Consider the following 26181-nt stretch of genomic DNA (forward strand, 5'->3'; position numbering starts at 1 on the left):
ACGTATGGCGATATGTAGTATTACGATATAACGTATGACGTCATGTGGTATTACGTTATTGCGAATAACGTTTTATTGTGTTACTTTATGACGTATGACGTCATGTAGTATTACGTTACAACGTATGACGGTATGTAATATAACGTTATTCCGTACAACGTTATATAGTGTTACTTTATGAAGTATGACGTTATGTTGTATTACGTTATAACGTATGACGTCATGTAGCATTAGGATATAACTTATTACGTTATGTAGTATTACGTTATTACGAATAACGTTATATAGTGATACTTTATAACGTATGACCTTATGTTGTGTTACGTTATAACGTATGACGTCATGTAGTATTACGATATAACGTACTACGTTATATAGAATTACGATATAACGCACAACGTTATGTCGTATTACCTTATAACGTATCATGTCATGTAGTTTTGCGTTATAACGTATGACGTTACGCAGTATTACGTTATAACGTATGATGTTATGGAGTATTACGTTATAACGTATGACGTTATGTATTATTACGATATAGCGTACAACGTTATATAGAATTACGATATACCGCACAACGTTATGTCGTATTACGTTATAACGTATGAGGTCATGTTGTATTACGTTATCACGAATATCGTAATATTGTGTTACTTTATGACGTATGACGTCATGTAGTATTACTTTATGACGTATGACGTCATGTAGTATTACGTTATAACATATGACGTCATGTAGTATTACGTTATAACGTATGACGTTATGGAGTATTACGATATAACGTAATACGTTATGCAGTATTGGGTTATAACGTATGACGTCATGTAGTTTTGAGTTATAACGTATGACGTTACGCAGTATTACGTTATAACGTATGATGTTATGGAGTATTATGTTATAACGTATGACTTCATGTGGTATTGCTTTATTACGAATAACATTATATTGTGTTACTTTATGTAGTATGACTTATGTAGTATGACGTGATGTAGTATTACTTTATAATGTATGACGTTATGTAGCATTACGGTATTGCGAGTAACGTTGTATTGTGTTACTTTATAACGTATGACGTTATGTAGTGTTACGTTATAACGGATGACGTTATGTATTATTACGATATAACGTATGACGTTATGTATTATTACGATATAACGTAATACGTTATGCAGTATTGGGTTATAACGTATGACGTCATGTAGTTTTGCGTTATAACGTATGACGTTACGCAGTATTACGTTATAACGTATGATGTTATGGAGTATTATGTTATAACGTATGACTTCATGTGGTATTGCTTTATTACGAATAACATTATATTGTGTTACTTTATGTAGTATGACTTATGTAGTATGACGTGATATAGTATTACTTTATAATGTATGACGTTATGTAGCATTACGGTATTGCGAGTAACGTTGTATTGTGTTACTTTATAACGTATGACGTTATGTAGTGTTACGTTATAACGTATGACGTTATGTATTATTACGATATAACGTATGACGTTATGTATTATTACGATATAACGTACAACGTTATATAGAATTACGATATAACGCACAACGTTATGTCGTATTACGTTATAACGTATCATGTAATGTAGTATTACGTTATAAAGTATGACGTTATGGAGTATTACGTTATAACGTATGAGGTCATGTGGTATTACGTTATCACGAATATCGTAATATTGTGTTACTTTATGACGTATGACGTCATGTAGTATTACGTCATAACGTATGACGGCGTGATATATTACGTTATTCGGTATAACGTTATATAGTGTTACCTTATGAAGTATGACGTTATGTTGTATTACGTTATAACGTATGACGTCATGTAGCATTACGTTATAACGTATGATGTTATGGAGTATTACGTTATAACGTATGACGTCATGTGGTATTACTTTACTGCGAATAACGTTATATTGTGTTACTTTATGACGTATGACGTCATGTAGTATTACGTCATAACGTATGACGGTATGAAATATTACGCTATTCCGTATAACGTTATATAGTCTTACTTAATGAAGTATGACGTTATGTTGTATTACGTTATAACGTATGACGTCATGTAGCATTACGTTATAACGTATGATGTTATGGAGTATTACGTTATAACGTATGACGTCATGTGGTATTACTTTACTGCGAATAACGTTATATAGTGATACTTTATAACGTATGACCTTATGTTGTGTTACGTTATAACGTATGACGTCATGTAGTATTACGATATAACGTACTACGTTATATAGAATTACGATATAACGCACAACGTTATGTCGTATTACGTTATAACGTATCATGTCATGTAGTTTTGCGTTATAACGTATGACGTTACGCAGTATTACGTTATAACGTATGACGTCATGTAGTATTACGTTATAACGTATGACGTTATGTATTATTACGATATAGCGTACTACGTTATATAGAATTGCGATATAACGCACAACGTTATGTCGTATTACGTTATAACGTATCATGTCATGTAGTTTTGCGTTATAACGTATGACGTTACGCAGTATTACGTTATAACGTATGATGTTATGGAGTATTACGTTATAACGTATGACGTTATGTATTATTACGATATAGCGTACAACGTTATATAGAATAACGATATAACGCACAACGTTATGTCGTGTTACGTTATAACGTATGACGTTACGCAGTATTACGTTATAACGTATGATGTTATGGAGTATTACGTTATAACGTATGACGTCATGTGGTATTACTTTACTGCGAATAACGTTATATTGTGTTACTTTATAACGTATGGCGTTATGTAGTGTTACGTTATAACGTATGACGTCGTGTAGTATTACGGTATAACGTATGACGTTATGTATTATTACGATATAACGTAATACGTTATGCAGTATTAGGTTATAACGTATGACGTCATGTAGTTTTGCGCTTTAACGTATGACGTTACGCAGTATTACGTTATAACGTATTATGTTATGGAGTATTGCGTTATAACGTATGACGTCATGTGGTATTACTTTACTACGAATAACGTTATATTGTGTTACTTTATAACGTATGGCGTTATGTAGTGTTACGTTATAACGTATGACGTCGTGTAGTATTACGTTATAACGTATTACGTTATGTATTATTACGATATAACGTAATACGTTATATAGTGATACTTTATAACGTATGACCTTATGTTGTGTTACGTTATAACGTATGACGTCATGTAGTATTACGATATAACGTACTACGTTATATAGAATTACGATATAACGCACAACGTTATGTCGTATTACGTTATAACGTATCATGTCATGTAGTTTTTCGTTATAACGTATGACGTTACGCAGTATTACGATATAACGTATGATGTTATGGAGTATTACGTTATAACGTATGACGTTATGTATTATTACGATATAGCGTACTACGCTATATAGAATTACGATATAACGCACAACGTTATGTCGTATTACGTTATAACGTATGAGGTCATGTTGTATTACGTTATTACGAATATCGTAATAATGTGATACTTTATCACGTATGACGTCATGTAGTATTACTTTATGACGTATGACGTCATGTAGTATTACGTTATAACATATGACGTCATGTAGTATTACGATATAACGTACAACGTTGCATAGAATTACGATATAACGCACAACGTTATGTCGTATTACGTTATAACGTAACATGTCATGTAGTATTACGCTATAACGTATGACGTTATGGAGTATTACGTTATAACGTATGACGTCATGTGGTATTGCTTTATTACGAATAACATTATATTGTGTTACTTTATAACGTATGACGTCATGTAGTATTACGCTATAACGTATGCCGTCATGTAGTATTACGTTATAGCATATGACGTCATGTGCTATTACGATATAACGTACAACGTTATATAGAATAACGATATAACGCACAACGTTATGTCGTGTTACGTTATAACGTATGACGTTACGCAGTATTACGTTATAACGTATGCTGTTATGGAGTATTACGTTATAACGTATGACGTCATGTGGTATTACTTTACTACGAATAACGTTATATTGTGTTACTTTATAACGTATGACGTTATGTTGTATTACGTTATAACGCATGACGTCATGTAGCATTAGGATATAACTTATTACGTTATGTAGTATTACTTTATTACGAATAACGTTATATAGTGATACTTTATAACGTATGGCGTTATGTAGTGTTACGTTATAACGTATGCCGTCATGTAGTATTAGGATATAACTTATTACGTTATGTAGTATTACGTTATTACGAATAACATTATATACTGATACTATATAACGTATGACCTTATGTTGTGTTACGTTATAACATATGACGTCGTGTAGTATTACGTTATTACGAATATCGTTACATTGTGTTACTTTATAACGTATGACGTCATGTAGTAGTACGTTATAACGTATGGCGATATGTAGTATTACGATATAACGTATGACGTCATGTGGTATTACGTTATTGCGAATGACGTTTTATTGTGTTACTTTATGACGTATGACGTCATGTAGTATTACGTTACAACGTATGACGGTATGTAATATTACGTTATTCCGTACAACGTTATATAGTGTTACTTTATGAAGTATGACGTTATGTTGTATTACGTTATAACGCATGACGTCATGTAGCATTAGGATATAACTTATTACGTTATGTAGTATTACTTTATTACGAATAACGTTATATAGTGATACTTTATAACGTATGACCTTATGTTGTGTTACGTTATAACGTATGACGTCATGTAGTATTACGATATAACGTACTACGTTATATAGAATTACGATATAACGCACAACGTTATGTCGTATTACGTTATAACGTATCATGTCATGTAGTTTTGCGTTATAACGTATGACGTTACGCAGTATTACGTTATAACGTATGATGTTATGGAGTATTACGTTATAACGTATGACGTTATGTATTATTACGATATAGCGTACAACGTTATATAGAATTACGATATACCGCACAACGTTATGTCGTATTACGTTATAACGTATGAGGTCATGTTGTATTACGTTATCACGAATATCGTAATATTGTGTTACTTTATGACGTATGACGTCATGTAGTATTACTTTATGACGTATGACGTCATGTAGTATTACGTTATAACATATGACGTCATGTAGTATTACGATATAACGTACAACGTTGCATAGAATTACGATATAACGCACAACGTTATGTCGTATTAGGTTATAACGTATCATGTCATGTAGTATTACGTTATAACGTATGACGTTATGGAGTATTACGATATAACGTAATACGTTATGCAGTATTGGGTTATAACGTATGACGTCATGTAGTTTTGAGTTATAACGTATGACGTTACGCAGTATTACGTTATAACGTATGATGTTATGGAGTATTACGTTATAACGTATGACGTCATGTGGTATTACTTTACTACGAATAACGTTATATTGTGTTACTTTATAACGTATGGCGTTATGTAGTGTTACGTTATAACGTATGACGTCGTGTAGTATTAGGTTATAACGTATGACGTTATGTATTATTACGATACAACGTAATACGTTATGCAGTATTAGGTTATAACGTATGACGTCATGTAGTTTTGCGTTATAACGTATGACGTTACGCAGTATTACGTTATAACGTATGATGTTATGGAGTATTAAGTTATAACGTATGACGTCATGTGGTATTACTTTACTACGAATAACGTTATATTGTGTTACTTTATAACGTATGGCGTTATGTAGTGTTACGTTATAACGTATGACGTCGTGTAGTATTACGTTATATCGTATGACGTTATGAATTATTACGATACAACGTAATACGTTATGCAGTATTAGGTTATAACGTATGACGTCATGTAGTCTTGCGTTATAACGGATGACGTCGTGTAGTATTACATTATAACATATGACGTCATGTTGTATTACGATATTACGAATAACGTTATATTGTGTTACTTTATGTAGTATGACTTATGTAGTATGACGTGATGTAGTATTACCTTATAATGTATGACGTTATGTAGTGTTACGTTATAACGTATGACGTCGTGTAGTATTACATTATAACATATGACGTCATGTACTATTACGATATAACGTACAACGTTATATAGAATTACGATATAACGCACAACGTTATGTCGTATTACGTTATAACGTATCATGTCATGTAGTATTACGTTATAACGTATGACGGTATGAAGTATTACGTTATTCCGTATAACGTTATATAGTGTTACTTTATGAAGTATGACGCCATGTAGTATTACGTTATAACATATAACGTCATGTAGTATTAAGATATAACGTATGACGTCATGTGGTATTACGTTATTACGAATAACGTTATATTGTGTTACTTTATAACGTATGGCGTTATGTAGTGTTACGTTATATCGTATGACGTCGTGTAGTATTACGTTATAACGTATGACGTCATGTAGTTTTGCGTTATAACGGATGACGTTACGCAGTATTACGTTATAACGTATGATGTTATGGAGTATTACGTTAAAACGTATGACGTCATGTTGTATTACTTTACTACGAATAACGTTATATTGTGTTACTTTATAACGTATGGCGTTATGTAGTGTTACGTTATAACGTATGATGTTATGGAGTATTACGTTATAACGTATGACGTTATGTATTATTACGATATAACGTAATACGTTATGCAGAATTAGGTTATAACGTATGACGTTATGGAGTATTACATTATAACATATGACGTCATGTTGTATTACGATATTACGAATAACGTTATATTGTGTTACTTTATGTAGTATGACTTATGTAGTATGACGTGATGTAGTATTACCTTATAATGTATGACGTTATGTAGTGTTACGTTATAACGTATGACGTCGTGTAGTATTACATTATAACATATGACGTCATGCACTATTACGATATAACGTACAACGTTATATAGAATTACGATATAACGCACAACGTTATGTCGTATTACGTTATAACGTATCATGTCATGTAGTATTACGTTATAACGTATGACGGTATGAAGTATTACGTTATTCCGTATAACGTTATATAGTGTTACTTTATGAAGTATGACGCCATGTAGTATTACGTTATAACATATGACGTCATGTAGTATTAAGATATAACGTATGACGTCATGTTGTATTACTTTACTACGAATAACGTTATATTGTGTTACTTTATAACGTATGGCGTTATGTAGTGTTACGTTATAACGTATGATGTTATGGAGTATTACGTTATAACGTATGACGTTATGTATTATTACGATATAACGTAATACGTTATGCAGAATTAGGTTATAACGTATGACGTTATGGAGTATTACGTTATAACGTATGACGTCATGTGGTATTACTTTACTACGAATAACGTTATATTGTGTAACTTTATAACGTATGGCGTTATGTAGTGTTACGTTATAACGTATGATGTCGTGTAGTATTACGTTATAACGTATGACGTTATGTATTATTACGATATAACGTAATACGTTATGCAATATTAGGTTATAACGTATGACGTTACGCAGTATTACGTTATAACGTATGATCTTATGGAGTATTACGTTATAACGTATGCCGTCATGTAGTATTACGTTATAACATATGACGTCATGTACTATTACGATATAACGTACAACGTTATATAGAATTACGATATAACGCACAACGTTATATCGTATTACGTTATAACGTATCATGTAATGTAGTATTACGTTACAACGTATGACGTTACGCAGTATTACGTTATAACGTATGATGTTATGGAGTATTACGTTATAACGTATGACGTCATGTGGTATTACTTTACTACGAATAACGTTATATTGTGTTACTTTATAACGTATGGCGTTATGTAGTGTTACGTTATATCGTATGACGTCGTGTAGTATTACGTTATAACGTATGACGTTATGTATTATTACGATATAAAGTAATACGTTATGCAGTATTACGTTATAACGTATGACGTCATGTGGTATTACATTATTGCTAATAACGGTATATTGTGTTACTTTATGACGTATGACGTCATGTAGTATTACGTCATGACGTGTGACTTTGTGAAATATTACGTTATTCCGTATAACGTTATATAGTGTTACTTTATGAAGTATGACGTTATGTTGTATTACGTTATAACGTATGCCGTCATGTAGTATTAGGATATAACTTGTTACGTTACGTAATATTACGTTATTACGACTAACATTATAAAGTGATACTTTATAACGTATGACCTTATGTTGTGTTACGTTATAACATATGACGTCATGTAGTAATACGATATAACGTACAACGTTGCATAGAATTACGATATAACGCACAACGTTATGTCGTATTAGGTTATAACGTATCATGTCATGTAGTATTACGTTATAACGTATGACGTTATGGAGTATTACGATATAACGTAATACGTATGCAGTATTGGGTTATAACGTATGACGTCATGTAGTTTTGCGTTATAACGTATGACGTTACGCAGTATTACGTTATAACGTATGATGTTATGGAGTATTACGCTATAACGTATGATGTTATGGAGTATTACGTTATAACGTATGACATCATGTGGTATTACTTTACTACGAATAACGTTATATTGTGTTACTTTATAACGTATGGCGTTATGTAGTGTTACGTTATATCGTATGACGTCGTGTAGTATTACGTTATAACGTATGACGTTATGTATTATTACGATATAAAGTAATACGTTATGCAGTATTAGGTTATAACGTATGACGTCATGTAGTTTTGCGTTATAACGTATGACGTTACGCAGTATTACGTTATAACGTATGATGTTATGGAGTATTACGTTATAACGTATGACGTCATGTGGTATTACTTTACCACGAATATCGTAATAATGTGTTACTTTATGACGTATGCCGTCATGTTTTATTACGTTATAACATATGACGTCATGTAGTATTACGTTATAACGTATGACGTTATGTTCTATTACGATATAACGTATGACGTTATGTATTATTACGTTATAAGGTATGAAGTTCTGTAGTATTAGGTTATAACGTATGACGTAATGTTGTTTTACGTTATAACGTATGACGTTATGTAGTATTACGTTATTACGAATAACGTTATATTGTGTTTCCTTTATAACGTATGAGCTTTTGTTGTATTACGTTATAACGTATCATGTCATGTAGTATTACGTTATAACGTATGTCGTTATGGAGTATTACATTATAACGTATGACGTCATGTGGTATTACGTTATTACGAATATCGTAATAATGTGTTACTTTATGATGTATGACGTCATGTAGTATTACTTTATGACGTATGACGTCATGTAGTATTACGTTATAACATATGACGTCATGTAGTATTACTTTATGACGTATGACGTTATGGAGAATTACGTTATAACGTATGAGGTCATGTGGTATTACGTTATCACGAATATCGTAATATTGTGTTACTTTATGACGTATGACGTCATGTAGTATTACTTTATGACGTATGACGTCAGGTAGTATTACTTTATGACGTATGACGTCATGTAGTATTACTTTATGACGTATGACGTCAGGTAGTATTACTTTATGACGTATGACGTCATGTAGTATTACTTTATGACGTATGACGTCATGTAGTATTACTTTATGACGTATGACGTCATGTAGTATTAGGCTATAGCGTATGACGTTATGTATTATTACGATATAACGTATGACGCCATGCAGTATTAGGTTATAACGTATGACGTCATGTAATATTACGTTATAACGTATGGCGTTATGTAGTATTACGATATAACGTATGACGTCATGTGGTATTACGTTATTGCTAATAACGGTATATTGTGTTACTTTGTGACGTATGACGTCATGTAGTATTACGTCATGACGTGTGACTTTATGAAATATTACGTTATTCCGTATAACGTTATATAGTGTTACTTTATGAAGTATGACGTTATGTTGTATTACGTTATAACGTATGCCGTCATGTAGTATTAGGATATAACTTATTACGTTACGTAATATTACGTTATTACGACTAACATTATAAAGTGATACTTTATAACGTATGACCTTATGTTGTGTTACGTTATAACATATGACGTCATGAAGTAATACGATATAACGTACAACGTTGCATAGAATTACGATATAACGCACAACGTTATGTCGTATTAGGTTATAACGTATCATGTCATGTAGTATTACGTTATAACGTATGACGTTATGGAGTATTACGTTATAACGTAATACGTTATGCAGTATTGGGTTATAACGTATGACGTCATGTAGTTTTGCGTTATAACGTATGACGTTACGCAGTATTACGTTATAACGTATGATGTTATGGAGTATTACGCTATAACGTATGATGTTATGGAGTATTACGTTATAACGTATGACATCATGTGGTATTACTTTACTACGAATAACGTTATATTGCGTTACTTTATAACGTATGGCGTTATGTAGTGTTACGTTATAACGTATGACGTCGTGTAGTATTACGTTATAACGTATGACGTTATGTATTATTACGATATAACGTAATACGTTATGCAGAATTAGGTTATAACGTATGACGTTATGGAGTATTACGTTATAACGTATGACGTCATGTGGTATTACTTTACTACGAATAACGTAATATTGTGATACTTTATAACGTACGGCGTTATGTAGTGTTACGTTATAAAGTATGACGTCGTGTAGTATTACGTTATAACGTATGACGTTATGTATTATTACGATATAACGTAATACGCTATGCAATATTAGGTTATAACGTATGACGTTACGCAGTATTACGTTATAACGTATGATGTTATGGAGTATTACGTTATAACGTATGCCGTCATGTAGTATTACGTTATAACATATGACGTCATGTTGTATTACTTTACTACGAATAACGTTATATTGTGTTACTTTATAACGTATGGCGTTATGTAGTGTTACGTTATAACGTATGATGTTATGTATTATTACGATATAACGTAATACGTTATGCAATATTAGGTTATAACGTATGACGTTACGCAGTATTACGTTATAACGTATGATGTTATGGAGTATTACGTTATAACGTATGCCGTCATGTAGTATTACGTTATAACATATGACGTCATGTACTATTACGATATAACGTACAACGTTATATAGAATTACGATATAACGCACAACGTTATGTCGTATTACGTTATAACGTATCATGTCATGTAGTATTACGTTACAACGTATGACGTTACGCAGTATTACGTTATAACGTATGATGTTATGGAGTATTACGTTATAACGTATGACGTCATGTGGTATTACTTTACTACGAATAACGTTATATTGTGTTACTTTATAACGTATGGCGTTATGTAGTGTTACGTTATAACGTATGACGTCGTGTAGTATTAGGTTATAACGTATGACGTCGTGTAGTATTAGGTTATAACGTATGACGGTATGTATTATTACGATACAACGTAATACGTTATGCAGTATTAGGTTATAACGTATGACGTCATGTGGTTTTGCGTTATAACGGATGACGTTACGCAGTATTACGTTATAACGTATGATGTTATGGAGTATTACGTTATAACGTATGACGTCATGTTGTATTACTTTACTACGAATAACGTTATATTGTGTTACTTTATAACGTATGGCGTTATGTAGTGTTACGTTATAACGTATGATGTTATGGAGTATTACGTTATAACGTATGACGTTATGTATTATTACGATATAACGTAATACGTTATGCAGTATTAGGTTATAACGTATGACGTTACGCAGTATTACGTTATAACGTATGACGTTATGTTCTATAACGATATAACGTATGACGTTATGTATTATTACGATATAACGTATGTCGTTATGGAGTATTACATTATAACGTATGACGTCATGTGGTATTACGTTATTACGAATATCGTAATAATGTGTTACTTTATCACGTATGACGTCATGTAGTATTACGTTATTACGAATATCGTAATAATGTGATACTTTATCACGTATGACGTCATGTAGTATTACTTCATGACGTATGACGTCATGTAGTATTACGTTATAACATATGACGTCATGTAGTATTACGATATAACGTACAACGTTGCATAGAATTACGATATAACGCACAACGTTATGTCGTATTACGTTATAACGTATCATGTCATGTAGTATTACGTTATAACGTATGACGTTATGGAGTATTACGTTATAACGTATGTCGTCATGTGGTATTACTTTACTACGAAGAACGTTATATTTTGTTACTTCATAACTTATGGCGTTATGTAGTGTTACGTTATAACGTATGACGTCGTGTAGTATTACGTTATAACGTATGACGTTATGGAGTATTACGTTATAACGTATGACCTCATGTGGTATTACGTTATTACGAATATCGTTACATTGTGTTACGTTATAACGTAATTAGTCGTGTAGTATTACGTTATAACGTATGACGTTATGTATTATTACGATATAACGTAATACGTTATGCAGTATTGGGTTATAACGTATGACGTCATGTAGTTTTGCGTTATAACGTATGACGTTACGCAGTATTACGTTATAACGTATGATGTTATGGAGTATTACGTTATAACGTATGATGTCATGTGGTATTACGTTATTACGAATAACGTTATATTGTGTTACTTTCTGTAGTATGACTTATGTAGTATGACGTGATGTAGCATTACTTTGTAATGTATGACGTTATGTAGCATTACGGTATTACGAATAACGTTGTATTGTGTTACTTTATAACGTATGACGTTATGTAGTGTTACGTTATAACGTATGACGTCGTGTAGAATTACGTTATAACGTATGACGTCATGTTGTATTACGATATTACGAATAACGTTATATTGTGTTACTTTATGTAGTATGACTTATGTAGTATGACGTCATGTACTATTACGATATAACGTACAACGTTATATAGAATTACGATATAACGCACAACGTTATGTCGTATTACGTTATAACGTATCATGTCATGTAGTATTACGTTATAACGTATGACGGTATGAAGTATTACGTTATTCCGTATAACGTTATATAGTGTTACTTTATGAAGTATGACGCCATGTAGTATTACGTTATAACATATGACGTCATGTAGTATTAAGATATAACGTATGACGTCATGTGGTATTACGTTATTACGAATAACGTTATATTGTGTTACTTTATGTAGTATGACTTATGTAGTATGACGTGATGTAGTATTACCTTATAATGTATGACGTTATGTAGTGTTACGTTATAACGTATGACGTCGTGTAGTATTACATTATAACATATGACGTCATGTACTATTACGATATAACGTACAACGTTATATAGAATTACGATATAACGCACAACGTTATGTCGTATTACGTTATAACGTATCATGTCATGTAGTATTACGTTATAACGTATGACGTTACGACGTATTACGTTATAACGTATGATGTTATGGAGTATTACGTTATAACGTATGATGTTATGGAGTATTACGTTATAACGTATGATGTTATGGAGTATTACGTTATAACGAATGACATCATGTGGTATTACTTTACTACGAATAACGTTATATTGTGTTACTTTATAACGTATGGCGTTATGTAGTGTTACGTTATATCGTAAGACGTCGTGTAGTATTACGCTATAACGTATGACGTTATGTATTATTACGATATAAAGTAATACGTTATGCAGTATTAGGTTATAACGTATGACGTCATGTAGTTTTGCGTTATAACGTATGACGTTACGCAGTATTACGTTATAACGTATGATGTTATGGAGTATTACGTTATAACGTATGACGTCATGTGGTATTACTTTACTACGAATAACGTTATATTGCGTTACTTTATAACGTATGGCGTTATGTAGTGTTACGTTATTACGTATGACGTCGTGTAGTATTACGTTATAACGTATGACGTTATGTATTATTACGATATAACGTAATACGTTATGCAGAATTAGGTTATAACGTATGACGTTATGGAGTATTACGTTATAACGTATGACGTCATGTGGTATTACTTTACTACGAATAACGTAATATTGTGTTACTTTATAACGTATGGCGTTATGTAGTGTTACGTTATAACGTATGACGTCGTGTAGTATTACGTTACAACGTATGACGTTATGTATTATTACGATATAACGTAATACGTTATGCAGTATTAGGTTATAACGTATGACGTCATGTAGTTTTGCGTTATAACGTATGACGTTACGCAGTATTACGTTATAACGTATGATGTTATGGAGTATTACGTTATAACGTATGACGTCATGTGGTATTACTTTACTACGAATAACGTTATATTGCGTTACTTTATAACGTATGGCGTTATGTAGTGTTACGTTATTACGTATGACGTCGTGTAGTATTACGTTATAACGTATGACGTTATGTATTATTACGATATAACGTAATACGTTATGCAGAATTAGGTTATAACGTATGACGTTATGGAGTATTACGTTATAACGTATGACGTCATGTGGTATTACTTTACTACGAATAACGTAATATTGTGTTACTTTATAACGTATGGCGTTATGTAGTGTTACGTTATAACGTATGACGTCGTGTAGTATTACGTTACAACGTATGACGTTATGTATTATTACGATATAACGTAATACGTTATGCAGAATTAGGTTATAACGTATGACGTTATGGAGTATTACGTTATAACGTATGACGTCATGTGGTATTACTTTACTACGAATAACGTAATATTGTGTTACTTTATAACGTATGGCGTTATGTAGTGTTACGTTATAACGTATGCCGTCATGTAGTATTACGTTATAACGTATGACGTTATGGAGTATTACGTTATAACGTATGACGTCATGTGGTATTACGTTATTACGAATATCGTTACATTGTGTTACGTTATAACGTATTTAGTAGTGTAGTTTTACGTTATAACGTATGCCGTCATGTAGTATTACGTTATAACATATGGCGTCATGTAGTATTACGTTATAACGTATGACGTTATGTTCTATTACGATATAACGTATGACGTTATGTATTATTACGATATAACGTATGTCGTTATGGAGTATTACATTATAACGTATGACGTCATGTGGTATTACGTTATTACGAATATCGTAATAATGTGTTACTTTATCACGTATGACGTCATGTAGTATTACTTCATGACGTATGATGTCATGTGGTATTACTTTACTACGAATAACGTTATATTGTGTTACTTTATAACGTATGGCGTTATGTAGTGTTACGTTATAACGTATGACGTCGTGTAGTATTACGTTACAACGTATGACGTTATGTATTATTACGATATAACGTAATAAGTTATGCAGTATTAGGTTATAACGTATGACGTTACGCAGTATTATGTTATAACGTATGATGTTATGGAGTATTACGTTATAACGTATGCCGTCATGTAGTATTACGTTATAACGTATGACGTTATGGAGTATTACGTTATAACGTATGACGTTATGGAGTATTACGTTATAACGTATGACGTCATGTGGTATTACGTTATTACGAATATCGTTACATTGTGTTACGTTATAACGTATTTAGTAGTGTAGTTATACGTTATAACGTATGCCGTCATGTAGTATTACGTTATAACATATGACGTCATGTAGTATTACGATATAACGTACAACGTTGTATAGAATTACGATATAACGCACAACGTTATGTCGTATTACGTTATAACGTATAATGTCATGTAGTATTACGTTATAACGTATGACGTTATGGAGTATTACGTTATAACGTATGTCGTCATGTGGTATTACTTTACTACGAAGAACGTTATATTTTGTTACTTCATAACTTATGGCGTTATGTAGTGTTACGTTATTCCGTATAACGTTATATAGTGTTACTTTATGAAGTATGACGTTATGTTGTATTACGTTATAACGTATGACGTCATGTAGCATTAGGATATAACTTATTACGTTATGTAGTATTACGTTATTACGAATAACGTTATATTGTGTTACTTTATGTAGTATGACTTATGTAGTATGACGTGATATAGTATTACCTTATAATGTATGACGTTATGTAGCATTACGGTATTACGAATAACGTTGTATTGTGTTACTTTATAACGTATGACGTTATTTAGTGTTACGTTATAACGTATGACGTCGTGTAGTATTACGTTATAACGTATGACGTTATGTATTATTACGATATAGCGTACAACGTTATATAGAATTACGATATAACGCACAACGTTATGTCGTGTTACGTTATAACGTATGAGGTCATGTGGTATTACGTTATTACGAATATCGTAATATTGTGTTACTTTATGAGTTATGACGTCATGTAGTATTACTTTATGACGTATGACGTCATGTAGTATTACGTTATAACATACGACGTCATGTAGTATTACGATATAACGTACAACGTTACATAGAATTACAATGTAACGCACAACGTTATGTCGTATTTCGTTATAACGTATCATGTCATGTAGTATTACGTTATAACGTATGACGTCATGGAGTATTACGTTCTAACGAATAACATCATGTAGTATTACGTTATTACGAATAACGTTATATTGTGTTACTTTATAACGAATGAAGTCATGTAGTAACACTTTATAAGGTATGACGTTATGTAGTATTACGACACAACGTATGACGTTATGCAGTATTAGGTTATAACGTATGACGTTATGTAGTATTACGTTATAACGTATAACGTCATGTAGTATTACGTTATAACGTATGACGTTATGTGGTATTACGTTATAACTTATAACGTCATGTAGTATTACGTTCTAACGAATAACATCATGTAGTATTACGTTATAACGTATGACGTCGTGTAGTATTACGTTATAACGTATGACGTTATGTTCTATTACGATATAACGTATGACGTTATGTATTATTCCGATATAACGTATGACGTTCTGTAGTATTACGTTATAACGTATGACGTCATGTGGTATTACTTTACTACGAATATCGTAATAATGTGTTACTTTATGACGTATGCCGTCATGTAGTATTACGCTATAACATATGACGTCATGTAGAATTACGTTATAACGTATGACGTTATGTTCTATTACGATATAACGTATGACGTTATGTATTATTACGATATAACGTATGACGTTCTGTAGTATTAGGTTATAACGTATGACGTAATGTTGTTTCACGTTATAACGTATGACGTTATGTAGTATTACGTTATTACGAATAACGTTATATTGTGTTTCCTTTATAACGTATGACATTTTGTTGTATTACGTTATAACGTATAAAGACATGTAGTATTACGTTGTAATATATGACGTCATGTAGTATTACGTTATAACTTATGCCGTCATGTAGTATTACGTTATAACATATGACGTCATGTAGTATTACGATATAACGTACAACGTTATATAGAATGACGATATAACGCACAACGTTATATAGAATGACGATATAACGCACAACGTTATGTCGTATTACGTTATAACGTATCATGTCATGTAGTATTACGTTATAACGTATGTCGTTATGGAGTATTACATTATAACGTATGACGTCATGTGGTATTACGTTATTACGAATATCGTATTAATGTGTTACTTTATGACGTACGACGTCATGTAGTATTACTTTATGACGTATGACGTCATGTAGTATTACGTTATAACATATGACGTCATGTAGTATTACGATATAACGTACAACGTTGCATAGAATTACGATATAACGCACAACGTTATGTCGTATTACGTTATAACGTATCATGTCATGTAGTATTACGTTATAACGTATGACGTTATGGAGTATTACGTTATAACGTATGACGTCATGTGGTATTACTTTACTACGAAGAACGTTATATTTTGTTACTTTATAACGTATGGCGTTATGTAGTGTTACGTTATAACGTATGACGTCGTGTAGTATTACGTTATAACGTATGACGTTATGGAGCACTACGTTATAACGTATGACGTCATGTGGTATTACGTTATTACGAATATCGTAATATTGTGTTACGTTATAACGTATGACGTCGTGTAGTATTACGTTATAACGTATGACGTTATGGAGCACTACGTTATAACGTATGACGCCATGCAGTATTAGGTTATAACGTATGACGTCATGTAATATTACGTTATAACGTATGGCGTTATGTAGTATTACGATATAACGTATGACGTCATGTGGTATTACGTTATTGCTTATAACGGTATATTGTGTTACTTTATGACGTATGACGTCATATAGTATTACGTCATAACGTGAGACTTTATGAAATATTACGTTATTCCGTATAACGTTATATAGTGTTACTTTATGAAGCATGACGTTATGTTGTATTACGTTATAACGTATGCCGTCATGTAGAATTAGGATATAACTTATTACGTTATGTAGTATTACGTTATTACGACTAACATTATATAGTGATACTTTATAACGTATGACCTTATGTTGTGTTACGTTATAACATATGACGTCATGTAGTATTACGGTATAACGTACAACGTTGCATAGAATTACGATATAACGCACAACGTTATGTCGTATTACGTCATAACGTATCATGTCATGTAGTATTACGTTATAACGTATGACGTTATGGAGTATTACGATATAACGTAATACGATATGCAGTATTGGGTTATAACGTATGACGTCATGTAGTTTTGCGTTATAACGTATGACGTTACGCAGTATTACGTTATAACGTATGATGTTATGGAGTATTACGTTATAACGTATGACGTCATGTGGTATTGCTTTATTACGAATAACATTATATTGTGTTACTTTATGTAGTATGACTTATGTAGTATGGCGTGATGTAGTATTACTTTATAATGTATGACGTTATGTAGCATTACGGTATTACGAGTAACGTTGTATTGTGTTACTTTATAACGTATGACGTTATGTAGTGTTACGTTATAACGAATGACGTCGTGTAGTATTACGTTATAACGTATGACGTCATGTTGTATTACGATATTACGAATAACGTTATATTGTGTTACTTTATGTAGTATGACTTATGTAGTATGACGTGATGTAGTATTACCTTATAATGTATGACGTTATGTAGTGTTACGTTATAACGTATGACGTCGTGTAGTATTACATTATAACATATGACGTCATGTACTATTACGATATAACGTACAACGTTATATAGAATTACGATATAACGCACAACGTTATGTCGTATTACGTTATAACGTATCATGTCATGTAGTATTACGTTATAACGTATGACGGTATGAAGTATTACGTTATTCCGTATAACGTTATATAGTGTTACTTTATGAAGTATGACGCCATGTAGTATTACGTTATAACATATGACGTCATGTAGTCTTAAGATATAACGTATGACGTCATGTGGTATTACGTTATTACGAATAACGTTATATTGTGTTACTTTATGTAGTATGACTTATGTAGTATGACGTGATGTAGTATTACCTTATAATGTATGACGTTATATAGTGTTACGTTATAACGTATGACGTCGTGTAGTATTACATTATAACATATGACGTCATGTACTATTACGATATAACGTACAACGTTATATAGAATTACGATATAACGCACAACGTTATGTCGTATTACGTTATAACGTATCATGTCATGTAGTATTACGTTATAACGTATGACGTTACGACGTATTACGTTATAACGTATGATGTTATGGAGTATTACGTTATAACGTATTATGTTCTGGAGTATTACGTTATAACGTATGACATCATGTGGTATTACGTTATTACGAATATCGTAATATTGTGTTACGTTATAACGTATGACGTCGTGTAGTATTACGTTATAACGTATGACGTTATGGAGTATTACGTTATAACGTATGACGTTACGACGTATTACGTTATAACGTATGATGTTATGGAGTATTACGTTATAACGTATTATGTTCTGGAGTATTACGTTATAACGTATGACATCATGTGGTATTACGTTATTACGAATATCGTAATAATGTGTTACTTTATGATGTATGACGTCATGTAGTATTACTTTATGACGTATGACGTCATGTAGTATTACGTTATAACATATGACGTCATGTAGTATTACTTTATGACGTATGACGTTATGGAGAATTACGTTATAACGTATGAGGTCATGTGGTATTACGTTATTACGAATATCGTAATATTGTGTTACTTTATGACGTATGACGTCATGTAGTATTACTTTATGACGTATGACGTCAGGTAGTATTACTTTATGACGTATGACGTCATGTAGTATTACTTTATGACGTATGACGTCAGGAAGTATTACTTTATGACGTATGACGTCATGTAGTATTACTTTATGACGTATGACGTCATGTAGTATTACTTTATGACGTATGACGTCATGTAGTATTAGGCTATAGCGTATGACGTTATGTATTATTACGATATAACGTATGACGCCATGCAGTATTAGGTTATAACATATGACGTCATGTAATATTACGTTATAACGTATGGCGTTATGTAGTATTACGATATAACGTATGACGTCATGTGGTATTACGTTATTGCTAATAACGGTATATTGTGTTACTTTATGACGTATGACGTCATGTAGTATTACGTCATGACGTGTGACTTTATGAAATATTACGTTATTCCGTATAACGTTATATAGTGTTACTTTATGAAGTATGACGTTATGTTGTATTACGTTATAACGTATGCCGTCATGTAGTATTAGGATATAACTTATTACGTTACGTAATATTACGTTATTACGACTAACATTATAAAGTGATACTTTATAACGTATGACCTTATGTTGTGTTACGTTATAACATATGTCGTCATGTAGTAATACGATATAACGTACAACGTTGCATAGAATTACGATATAACGCACAACGTTATGTCGTATTAGGTTATAACGTATCATGTCTTGTAGTATTACGTTATAACGTATGACGTTATGGAGTATTACGATATAATGTAATACGTTATGCAGTATTGGGTTATAACGTATGACGTCATGTAGTTTTGCGTTATAACGTATGACGTTACGCAGTATTACGTTATAACGTATGATGTTATGGAGTATTACGCTATAACGTATGACGTCATGTGGTATTGCTTTATTACGAATAACATTATATTGTGTTACTTTATGTAGTATGACTTATGTAGTATGACGTGATGTAGTATTACTTTATAATGTATGACGTTATGTAGCATTACGGTATTTCGAGTAACGTTGTATTGTGTTACTTTATAACGTATGACGTTATGTAGTGTTACGTTATAACGTATGACGTCGTGTAGTATTACGTTATAACGTATGACGTCATGTAGTATTACGATATAACGTATGACGTTATGTATTATTACGATATAGCGTACAACGTTATATAGAATTACGATATAACGCAAAACGTTATGTCGTATTACGTTATAACGTATCATGTCATGTAGTATTACGTTATAACGTATGACGTTATGGAGTATTACGATATAACGTAATACGTTATGCAGTATTGGGTTATAACGTATGACGTCATGTAGTTTTGCGTTATAACGTATGACGTTACGACGTATTACGTTATAACGTATGATGTTATGGAGTATTACGTTATAACGTATGACGTCGTGTAGTATTACGTTATAACGTATGACGTTATGTTCTATTACGATATAACGTATGACGTTATGTATTATTACGATATAACGTATGACGTTCTGTAGTATTACGTTATAACGTATGACGTCATGTGGTATTACTTTACTACGAATATCGTAATAATGTGTTACTTTATGACGTATGCCGTCATGTAGTATTACGCTATAACATATGACATCATGTAGAATTACGTTATAACGTATGACGTTATGTTCTATTACGATATAACGTATGACGTTATGTATTATTACGATATAACGTATGACGTTCTGTAGTATTAGGTTATAACGTATGACGTAATGTTGTTTCACGTTATAACGTATGACGTTATGTAGTATTACGTTATTACGAATAACGTTATATTGTGTTTCCTTTATAACGTATGACATTTTGTTGTATTACGTTATAACGTATAAAGACATGTAGTATTACGTTGTAACATATGACGTCATGTAGTATTACGTTATAACTTATGCCGTCATGTAGTATTACGTTATAACATATGACGTCATGTAGTATTACGATATAACGTACAACGTTATATAGAATGACGATATAACGCACAACGTTATGTCGTATTACGTTATAACGTATCATGTCATGTAGTATTACGTTATAACGTATGTCGGTATGGAGTATTACATTATAACGTATGACGTCATGTGGTATTACGTTATTACGAATATCGTATTAATGTGTTACTTTATGACGTACGACGTCATGTAGTATTACTTTATGACGTATGACGTCATGTAGTATTACGTTATAACATATGACGTCATGTAGTATTACGATATAACGTACAACGTTGCATAGAATTACGATATAACGCACAACGTTATGTCGTATTACGTTATAACGTATCATGTCATGTAGTATTACGTTATAACGTATGACGTTATGGAGTATTACGTTATAACGTATGACGTCATGTGGTATTACTTTACTACGAAGAACGTTATATTTTGTTACTTTATAACGTATGGCGTTATGTAGTGTTACGTTATAACGTATGACGTCGTGTAGTATTACGTTATAACGTATGACGTTATGGAGCACTACGTTATAACGTATGACGTCATGTGGTATTACGTTATTACGAATATCGTAATATTGTGTTACGTTATAACGTATGACGTCGTGTAGTATTACGTTATAACGTATGACGTTATGGCGCACTACGTTATAACGTATGACGCCATGCAGTATTAGGTTATAACGTATGACGTCATGTAATATTACGTTATAACGTATGGCGTTATGTAGTATTACGATATAACGTATGACGTCATGTGGTATTACGTTATTGCTTATAACGGTATATTGTGTTACTTTATGACGTATGACGTCATGTAGTATTACGTCATAACGTGAGACTTTATGAAATATTACGTTATTCCGTCTAACGTTATATAGTGTTACTTTATGAAGCATGACGTTATGTTGTATTACGTTATAACGTATGCCGTCATGTAGAATTAGGATATAACTTATTACGTTATGTAGTATTACGTTATTACGACTAACATTATATAGTGATACTTTATAACGTATGACCTTATGTTGTGTTACGTTATAACATATGACGTCATGTAGTATTACGGTATAACGTACAACGTTGCATAGAATTACGATATAACGCACAACGTTATGTCTTATTACGTTATAACGTATCATGTCATGTAGTATTACGTTATAACGTATGACGTTATGGAGTATTACGATATAACGTAATACGTTATGCAGTATTGGGTTATAACGTATGACGTCATGTAGTTTTGCGTTATAACGTATGACGTTACGCAGTATTACGTTATAACGTATGATGTTATGGAGTATTACGTTATAACGTATGACGTCATGTGGTATTGCTTTATTACGAATAGCATTATATTGTGTTACTTTATGTAGTATGACTTATGTAGTATGGCGTGATGTAGTATTACTTTATAATGTATGACGTTATGTAGCATTACGGTATTACGAGTAACGTTGTATTGTGTTACTTTATAACGTATGACGTTATGTAGTGTTACGTTATAACGAATGACGTCGTGTAGTATTACGCTATAACGTATGACGTCATGTTGTATTACGATATTACGAATAACGTTATATTGTGTTACTTTATGTAGTATGACTTATGTAGTATGACGTGATGTAGTATTACCTTATAATGTATGACGTTATGTAGTGTTACGTTATAACGTATGACGTCGTGTAGTATTACATTATAACATATGACGTCATGTACTATTACGATATAACGTACAACGTTATATAGAATTACGATATAACGCACAACGTTATGTCGTATTACGTTATAACGTATCATGTCATGTAGTATTACGTTATAACGTATGACGGTATGAAGTATTACGTTATAACGTATCATGTCATGTAGTATTACGTTATAACGTATGACGTTACGACGTATTACGTTATAACGTATGATGTTATGGAGTATTACGTTATAACGTATTATGTTCTGGAGTATTACGTTATAACGTATGACATCATGTGGTATTACGTTATTACGAATATCGTAATATTGTGTTACGTTATAACGTATGACGTCGTGTAGTATTACGTTATAACGTATGACGTTATGGAGTATTACGTTATAACGTATGACGTTACGACGTATTACGTTATAACGTATGATGTTATGGAGTATTACGTTATAACGTATTATGTTCTGGAGTATTACGTTATAACGTATGACATCATGTGGTATTACGTTATTACGAATATCGTAATAATGTGTTACTTTATGATGTATGACGTCATGTAGTATTACTTTATGACGTATGACGTCATGTAGTATTACGTTATAACATATGACGTCATGTAGTATTACTTTATGACGTATGACGTCAGGAAGTATTACTTTATGACGTATGACGTCATGTAGTATTACTTTATGACGTATGACGTCATGTAGTATTACTTTATGACGTATGACGTCATGTAGTATTAGGCTATAGCGTATGACGTTATGTATTATTACGATATAACGTATGACGCCATGCAGTATTAGGTTATAACGTATGACGTCATGTAATATTACGTTATAACGTATGGCGTTATGTAGTATTACGATATAACGTATGACGTCATGTGGTATTACGTTATTGCTAATAACGGTATATTGTGTTACTTTATGACGTATGACGTCATGTAGTATTACGTCATGACGTGTGACTTTATGAAATATTACGTTATTCTGTATAACGTTATATAGTGTTACTTTATGAAGTATGACGTTATGTTGTATTACGTTATAACGTATGCCGTCATGTAGTATTAGGATATAACTTATTACGTTACGTAATATTACGTTATTACGACTAACATTATAAAGTGATACTTTATAACGTATGACCTTATGTTGTGTTACGTTATAACATATGTCGTCATGTAGTAATACGATATAACGTACAACGTTGCATAGAATTACGATATAACGCACAACGTTATGTCGTATTAGGTTATAACGTATCATGTCTTGTAGTATTACGTTATAACGTATGACGTTATGGAGTATTACGATATAACGTAATACGTTATGCAGTATTGGGTTATAACGTATGACGTCATGTAGTTTTGCGTTATAACGTATGACGTTACGCAGTATTACGTTATAACGTATGATGTTATGGAGTATTACGCTATAACGTATGACGTCATGTGGTATTGCTTTATTACGAATAACATTATATTGTGTTACTTTATGTAGTATGACTTATGTAGTATGACGTGATGTAGTATTACTTTATAATGTATGACGTTATGTAGCATTACGGTATTTCGAGTAACGTTGTATTGTGTTACTTTATAACGTATGACGTTATGTAGTGTTACGTTATAACGTATGACGTCGTGTAGTATTACGTTATAACGTATGACGTCATGTAGTATTACGATATAACGTATGACGTTATGTATTATTACGATATAGCGTACAACGTTATATAGAATTACGATATAACGCAAAACGTTATGTCGTATTACGTTATAACGTATCATGTCATGTAGTATTACGTTATAACGTATGACGTTATGGAGTATTACGATATAACGTAATACGTTATGCAGTATTGGGTTATAACGTATGACGTCATGTAGTTTTGCGTTATAACGTATGACGTTACGACGTATTACGTTATAACGTATGATGTTATGGAGTATTACGTTATAACGTATGACGTCGTGTAGTATTACGTTATAACGTATGACGTTATGTTCTATTACGATATAACGTATGACGTTATGTATTATTACGATATAACGTATGACGTTCTGTAGTATTACGTTATAACGTATGACGTCATGTGGTATTACTTTACTACGAATATCGTAATAATGTGTTACTTTATGACGTATGCCGTCATGTAGTATTACGCTATAACATATGACGTCATGTAGA

This window comes from Bombus terrestris, unplaced genomic scaffold (genome assembly GCF_910591885.1).
Source record: "Bombus terrestris unplaced genomic scaffold, iyBomTerr1.2, whole genome shotgun sequence".
NCBI lineage: Eukaryota > Metazoa > Arthropoda > Insecta > Hymenoptera > Apidae > Bombus > Bombus terrestris.